This window comes from Solanum pennellii, chromosome 7 (assembly GCF_001406875.1).
Source record: "Solanum pennellii chromosome 7, SPENNV200".
Classification (NCBI taxonomy): Eukaryota; Viridiplantae; Streptophyta; class Magnoliopsida; order Solanales; family Solanaceae; genus Solanum; species Solanum pennellii.
The window spans coordinates 4,335,230-4,342,233 of NC_028643.1; positions in this window are offsets into that span (position 1 = coordinate 4,335,230).

Below are 7,004 nucleotides of genomic sequence, written 5' to 3' on the forward strand. Positions count from 1 at the left end.
AAAAAAAAGGGGGAAGCCGTGCGCCTCTCGTAGACGAATACCGACTCAGTCCGCTCCTACTGCGCGGGAGTCTCAGCCGGTCGGTGCCGGGTCGGCCCCTATAGGGCACTATTCGCCTTGGGAGTGGTTCGTCCATCAAGCTACTTTGTGGGGTAGGGGACCAGACTGGTGACTGCTGCGGTTGTTGTCTGCAGGGTATGTGAGACCTCACAAGTTGACTAGTGCTGAGCCAGGAGATTTTCCTTTGGATCGTTATAGGCTCAGGGGCATGCCTCGTATCTGTTGCAAGAGAATCCGCTCTTTGACACATATATTAGACCGTAGCACAAGAGACGATTCGCTCTAGTCCCGTAACCAAGCGAAAGAGGATTCATGGACAGAAGCTGCGGGTAAACCCTCGGTTTGCCCTCAACTATATACGTTGATAGGGGATAACTTCTGTGCTAGCTACCAGCTAAAGGTGATACTATCTACAACTCCTGAAAGAAGGCCAAATAGTGTCTCATCCGACATTCTCTCTCTAAGAAATGCTTATTCAAACCATTTGTGGGAATTTGAGAATTTTCTTCTTTATCTCAATCTCAACTATTATTTGCAATGAATCATGATCATTATTTATATATTTCAAAAAGGGAGATATTATAACTAGTATTAACATAAAATAATAGCATAATGCAATTAGTCGACTCAAATCATATATAATTGACTAATAACAAACTAAGCATATGCATCACTTAATGAATTTAGATAAATTTTAGTAATACAAATCATTTCAACTTTATCATCATATGTTATAGTTTTTTTTCTCTTTTCATTTTAATAGAATGCATACAAATTTTCAAGCATCTTTGGCCTTATTCCTTGATTAGCCATTTATAAATTATCAATGATTCTTATAAAAATTATAAAACAAATCTCGAAAAGATATTTTTCAAATTGTTACACATTTATTGAGCTGCAAATAAAGAAAGAAGAAAAGATTGTTATTGCAAACGCAATAATTTTATGGAAAAAATATAAATATACTTTGAATTATCGTAAATGGTATACAAATATCTTGTGTGGCTGTGTCATACTCACTACAACAAAAATAACTTTTAGCGGCATTAAGTATTGACATAAATAAAGAGTGTTGAAGTCTTTACCGGCATTAATTAAGGTGTCATTAGAGACAATGTCGTCAAAAGCTTTTAGGGACTTATACAAAGAGTGTTAATTGCCGCTAAAAATATATTTTTAGCGGCAATTAGGAATTAATTACCGCTAATGATCATTTTTGATTTAGTGACTTTTGGGACATTGGTGCCCCTATCATCCAAAAACTAAAACATATATGTCCTTCACTCTAACGGAAGACTAAATATTGACACGTGACACAATCTTATTCGTTGATTCAATATTTAATAAATATCGAATCAGTGGATAAGATTATGACGCGTATATCCGTTGGTATAAAGGATATATATATATATATATGCTTTAAATTTTAGACGATAAGGACACTGATGTCTCAAAAGTATGACAGAGGATATTTATATTTCATTTACGATAGTTCAAGTACCATTTGATTGGCTTTCAATTTATGAACTTTATTTAAGAAATTAAATGCATATTGAAGCAGAAAAAGTTGAATCTAGTGAAATCGTTACGCAAGTAAAATGGCAACTCTTTTAGGGTTTAATTTTTTTAAGTTTGGAAAAAAATGTCACTTTTCTTCTTTTTAGTGCGTTTGACCAAAGATATCGAAAGTAAAAAATATTTTTTTTTTTACAGAAAACAAAATTATATATATTTTTAGAAAAGATAAGTATTTCTTAATACCAAGAAAACTAAATTTTCAAAAGATGAAAAAACAAAATAATAGTAGTTTATTTTCTTTTTTAGATGCACTTTACAAAAGTTCGGCGAAACATAAATTGTTATTATATAAAAATACTTATGAGCAAAATTAAGATATTTTAAACCATAATCCGATTTTAAAAGTTTGACATAACTTCAGTAATTAAAATAAAATTTCATTAATTTTTTTTGACACGTAGATTTATTTTTTTATTTTTTTACCACATTGTGTTTGGAATCTTTAACTTTCAGTTTGTGTCCAAACAAGTGAAATGGTCTAAACCAAAAGGCACATGTCATGTACAAGCATATGGACAATTTACAATCTTGTGTGGAGGGTCCTACCCCTCACATGTTAAACTAATAATATTATTAAATTTTGTTTTTATAAAATCCAATTATATATTAAAGAAAATGCACAAGTATCTCCTCGACCTATGCCCGAAATCACAGCGATACACTTATACTATACTAAGGTCCTATTACCCCCTGAATTTATTTTAAGTAATTTTCTACCCTTTTTCGGCCTCCGTGGCACTAGTTTGACAAAAAAGTCAGTCGGCGTTGGGCCTACAAGATAGTGTCACGTAGGTCGAAAAGAGGTAGAAAATTATTAATAAAACAACTTCAGGGGGTAATAGCCAATAGGACCTTAGTATAGTATAAGTGTGTCTCTGAGATTTCGAACATAGGTTGAGGGAGTACTTGTGTATTATCCCTAATATTTCACCCTTTGAACTCCGAACTCATATAAAATATATCTTCTTTCATTATATGTATCACAATCAATAAGAACATAATTATTGAGACTAATATGACATATTTTAATTGGTCAATTTATCTATATAATAACACTTAGAAATGCATGCAAAGTTATTTAAAAAAAATAACTTTGTGAGAAACATTTTATCAGATGTTTTAATAGTGAGATTATTTCACCCTTAACTAAAAGTCTCGGGTTTAAGCTTTCGATAGTAAATAATTTTTTCTTCCGCTCCTAGCTTCATCTATAGATATAAATATCAAATAATTTTATTAATTGATCAAATCACATTAAATTATTTCTGATACCTTTCTTTTCATACTAATTTTGTACATGTAGATCAATTGACTAAATCATATTAAAATTATTTTCTTTCTTTTATTTTTTATTATCTAATTATCATCATTCAAAATTTATAATAGTTAATTTTCGCACGACATTGTCAATAGATTCGACCTAGATATTTGTCTTTGGATTTATTTATATTTATTATTTAATATACAGGAAACATTTGTACGTTTTTCAGAATTTAATAATTTGATACTGCAATATTACCGTTAGCAAAATTATTATATGTTTATATATTATATGTTTATATATTATATACAACAAGTAGGGCTATTTGTCAGAACGGAAAGAAATAAAATGCAGGACAAAGAGAGAATAAAATGTAGGAATTAAATAAAAATTACTATAAATCTAATTATAAAATTAGATGTAAAGTAATTTAATGAGAAAAAAAAAGACAAAGTTTTCTTCTTGATTTTACAGTTGGTGTCTAATACAGATATTAAAAATTTGATTTTACATTTGGTGTCTGATATCTATATTAAAGTTCGACTAATTTAGATTCGTGCTGTCTAAGGTCTCATTCGAGAGAAAAATGTTTATTATTAAAAAGAATATCATATCTAATATTTAAATTTAAAATTTTTTTAAATAAAAATAATTTAATATTTACTGCACCATATCTTTATGTGAATGCATAGTTTTTATTAGGAAATAGTCATATTACTTTGAAATTAGCCACTTTGACCTATCATGGTACTTATTTTTCTTCATAATATTGGTTCACATTTCTTTGGATGTTTTGAGCATAAGTTGAGAATATTTTAAAAAATAATATTTGTCTTTCTGAGGTAAAAATAAAATTTATATATAATATATTTTTCTCGAATTTAATTAATAGAATTATATTAAATATATTATTATACTTATTTGAATGCTTTAAGAAGCTTGGAATTACTTTCTCCAATATTTTTTATTTATCTAATATTTGATTCGGCACACTTCTTAAACTTAAAGAGGACTAAATAGAATAACAATTTTACTATATCACTTTTTAAATATAATAAATTTAATATTTTAATAACTCTATCTTTTAGATTAGAGGAGAACTATGAGATTTTTTTTGTTAAAACTATTTCATCCGTCTCATATTAATTGATCATTTTTCTCTTTCACGCATATTAAAAAAATTATTAATTAAAAGATAATGGTACTAATTCTTCCCTTAAAGATCTTCTTCGAAATTTTACAAACAAATGTGAACACTTTCAAAAAGAATTAATTGCAAAAATAACATTAAAAAAATTAATTATATATATATATTTTTGATTTAGTAAGGTGGACAAATAATATGAGACAATTTATTTAATAAAATAATCAACTAATATGCAACAATTATTTTTATTAAAATGATCAACTAATATAGAACGAAAATTACACCATCAAAAAATATATTAATAAATAACATAAACTATAAAAGCTACACATCCAAATGCCAGTTCTCACTAAATTCATTTCTTTCACATGTCAAATTGAATCTAGCCAATAATTTTTTAAAAAATATTTAACAGAATTTTTATTTATTTTTTTTTTTTTAAAAAAACAATAATTTCTATCTTACAGAATAAAACTTGCTCAAAAATGTATCTAGGAGAAGCCATCACAATATTTAAATCTATATATATGCTCTTTACTTAGGTTTTTTCGCGATAATTAGTAAATGTTTATTACTTTCGAAAAAAATTATTATTAAGAACAAAATGAAAAGAATATACTTAATTATGTTTTTAATTTTCTAAAAATAACATTTATTTTGAACATCTAATACAACAAATAAAATAATCTGGAGAACTAATGTAACGTAGCTCTTTTTTCTTTAGTAAAAAGACTAATAAATTTTTCAACAATGAGACATTAAATGTTATTTTACTGTTGATTTTATTTGTTTATTTTAAAATTTCGTATATTTTTAAGAAATAATAAATAATATGAGTATCTTATTATAATATTTGTATATTTTAAAAATAACAAATAAATATGGTGATCTATTTTTTTAAAATAATTGACTAATATAAGTGAACAAAGAAAGTATCTTACTACTTCTCTATAATACTCTATTCATTTCAAAATAATATCGTTTTAGTTCTTTCTTCACTCATTAAGAAGAAATATAAGGTATTGTTTATTACATTAATCTCTATTTATCAAATATTTTTCGAAAATTGAGTAAATTAAGAAGTAGTTGCTCTTAATATACAAGGACATAATTGAAAATCATTGTTAATTATTATTTTAAATTTCTAAAGTGATAGGAATAACTATTTTTGGGTGATTTTTTTTATTGTTAAAATAACACTTATTTTAAAATGAAAAGAATATTTATACCATTAATCAAATCGAAGCACAAATAAATCATAAATAAAAATAGACTCTTCAAAAGTTATAATTAATTGTCTTAAGTGAACAATAAACTTTCTACCTTGTTGGGAAAAGAAAAACAAAGTCAACTAAATTGAGAAACCAGACAAATTAATGCAATTAAAAAGATTGGTGTTTTATTAAAGTAGAAATTAATATACCAATATAGATTATGATACATTGATTGGAGTGTTTTGCCCTTAATCAAAGGTCTCGCGTTCGAACTTTGGGTGTGGAGAAAATTTTGTTGGGAACGCCACCCTCGAATAGACCTTACAGAGCGCGATTCGAATTTAATTAGAGCTCTAATATGAACTTTAGACACAGGATGAAAATCAATCAAAATAAAATAGAAAGACGATATAATAATACAAAAATGAAATCATAATCTATGGTAGGGACTCAATTTAACAAGTGTGTACTGGTTCTTTTGTGTATAGTCAAAGCACATGAATTAATAATGACTCTTCAATTAATAAAATTAAAATCCAACTGGAGAAGAGGGTCCAATTCAATTTCTACTTTTGTTATTATTCCATTCCTACCATGTGTTTAAAAAATTCTAGTTTGGAAAAATTATCTCTGACCACCCAAAAAACAAAGGAAGTTATAATATTAAATTATCCTTAGGGTCTACATATATTTGATTAGAAGATTAAAACTACTTTTATAAATATAGTATTAATTAANTCATTATTCCATTCCTACCATGTGTTTAAAAAATTCTAGTTTAGAAAAATTATCTCTGACCACCCAAAAAACAAAGGAAGTTATAATATTAAATTATTTTTAGGGTCTACATATATTTGATTAGAAGATTAAAACTACTTTTATAAATATAGTATTAATTAAATACAATTGAATGGTGTAAGAAAAAAAAGTTAAAAGGGATACATAATTGTATATATAGATATCTTTTTAACTTATTGTCACGATCCAATCCATCGATCATGAATGCACTATTCTAATACTTATATAGGAAAAATTCTTGCATTTAAATTAGAAATGATCAGTGTGGAATTAAAAAATACAATGAAATTTGCTAAATACAATAAAATTTCATGAAAATATTAATCTTTGATGAAAAACTTTTATCAAAGACTGAACTCCCTTCTCAAGGAATTAGTCTGAACATGTACAAGAGTTACTAAAAAGGTCTAGTTATATATGAAATTTGAAAATAAGACAAAACTCTCACCATAAGAAAGGAAAACTAAAAGTTATTGAAGATGATCATGATTTTCACCTATGAAACATCACTGATCCTACAATTAGACGATAAGAGCAGTATCAATACAAAAAATATGTATTGATAGGTATCGTTTGTCGATACGAACATACCACATTGTACAATGTATATAATCTGTAAAGACATGCAATATTATCTGAAACTAGTGTCTTAAACTAACTCATCCATTTATCTGACTTAGAAACCACCATTTTAATTAACAAATAACATATATCAATATAATTATAAGTACAATATAGTTTGGACTCCTATTCCCTTTCTTGAGTTAACATTCACATGAAATATATTCCACATGATCCCATACAAATTATATCCTAGTCCAACTCATCTTTCTAGAAATTCAGATCACTCAAGAATCTACCAAACATACAAAATATTATAAAGATAAATTTGTTCCTCTCATGAACCTACAATATACATGTCCGGTTCTTTCAAAAAACTCAGACA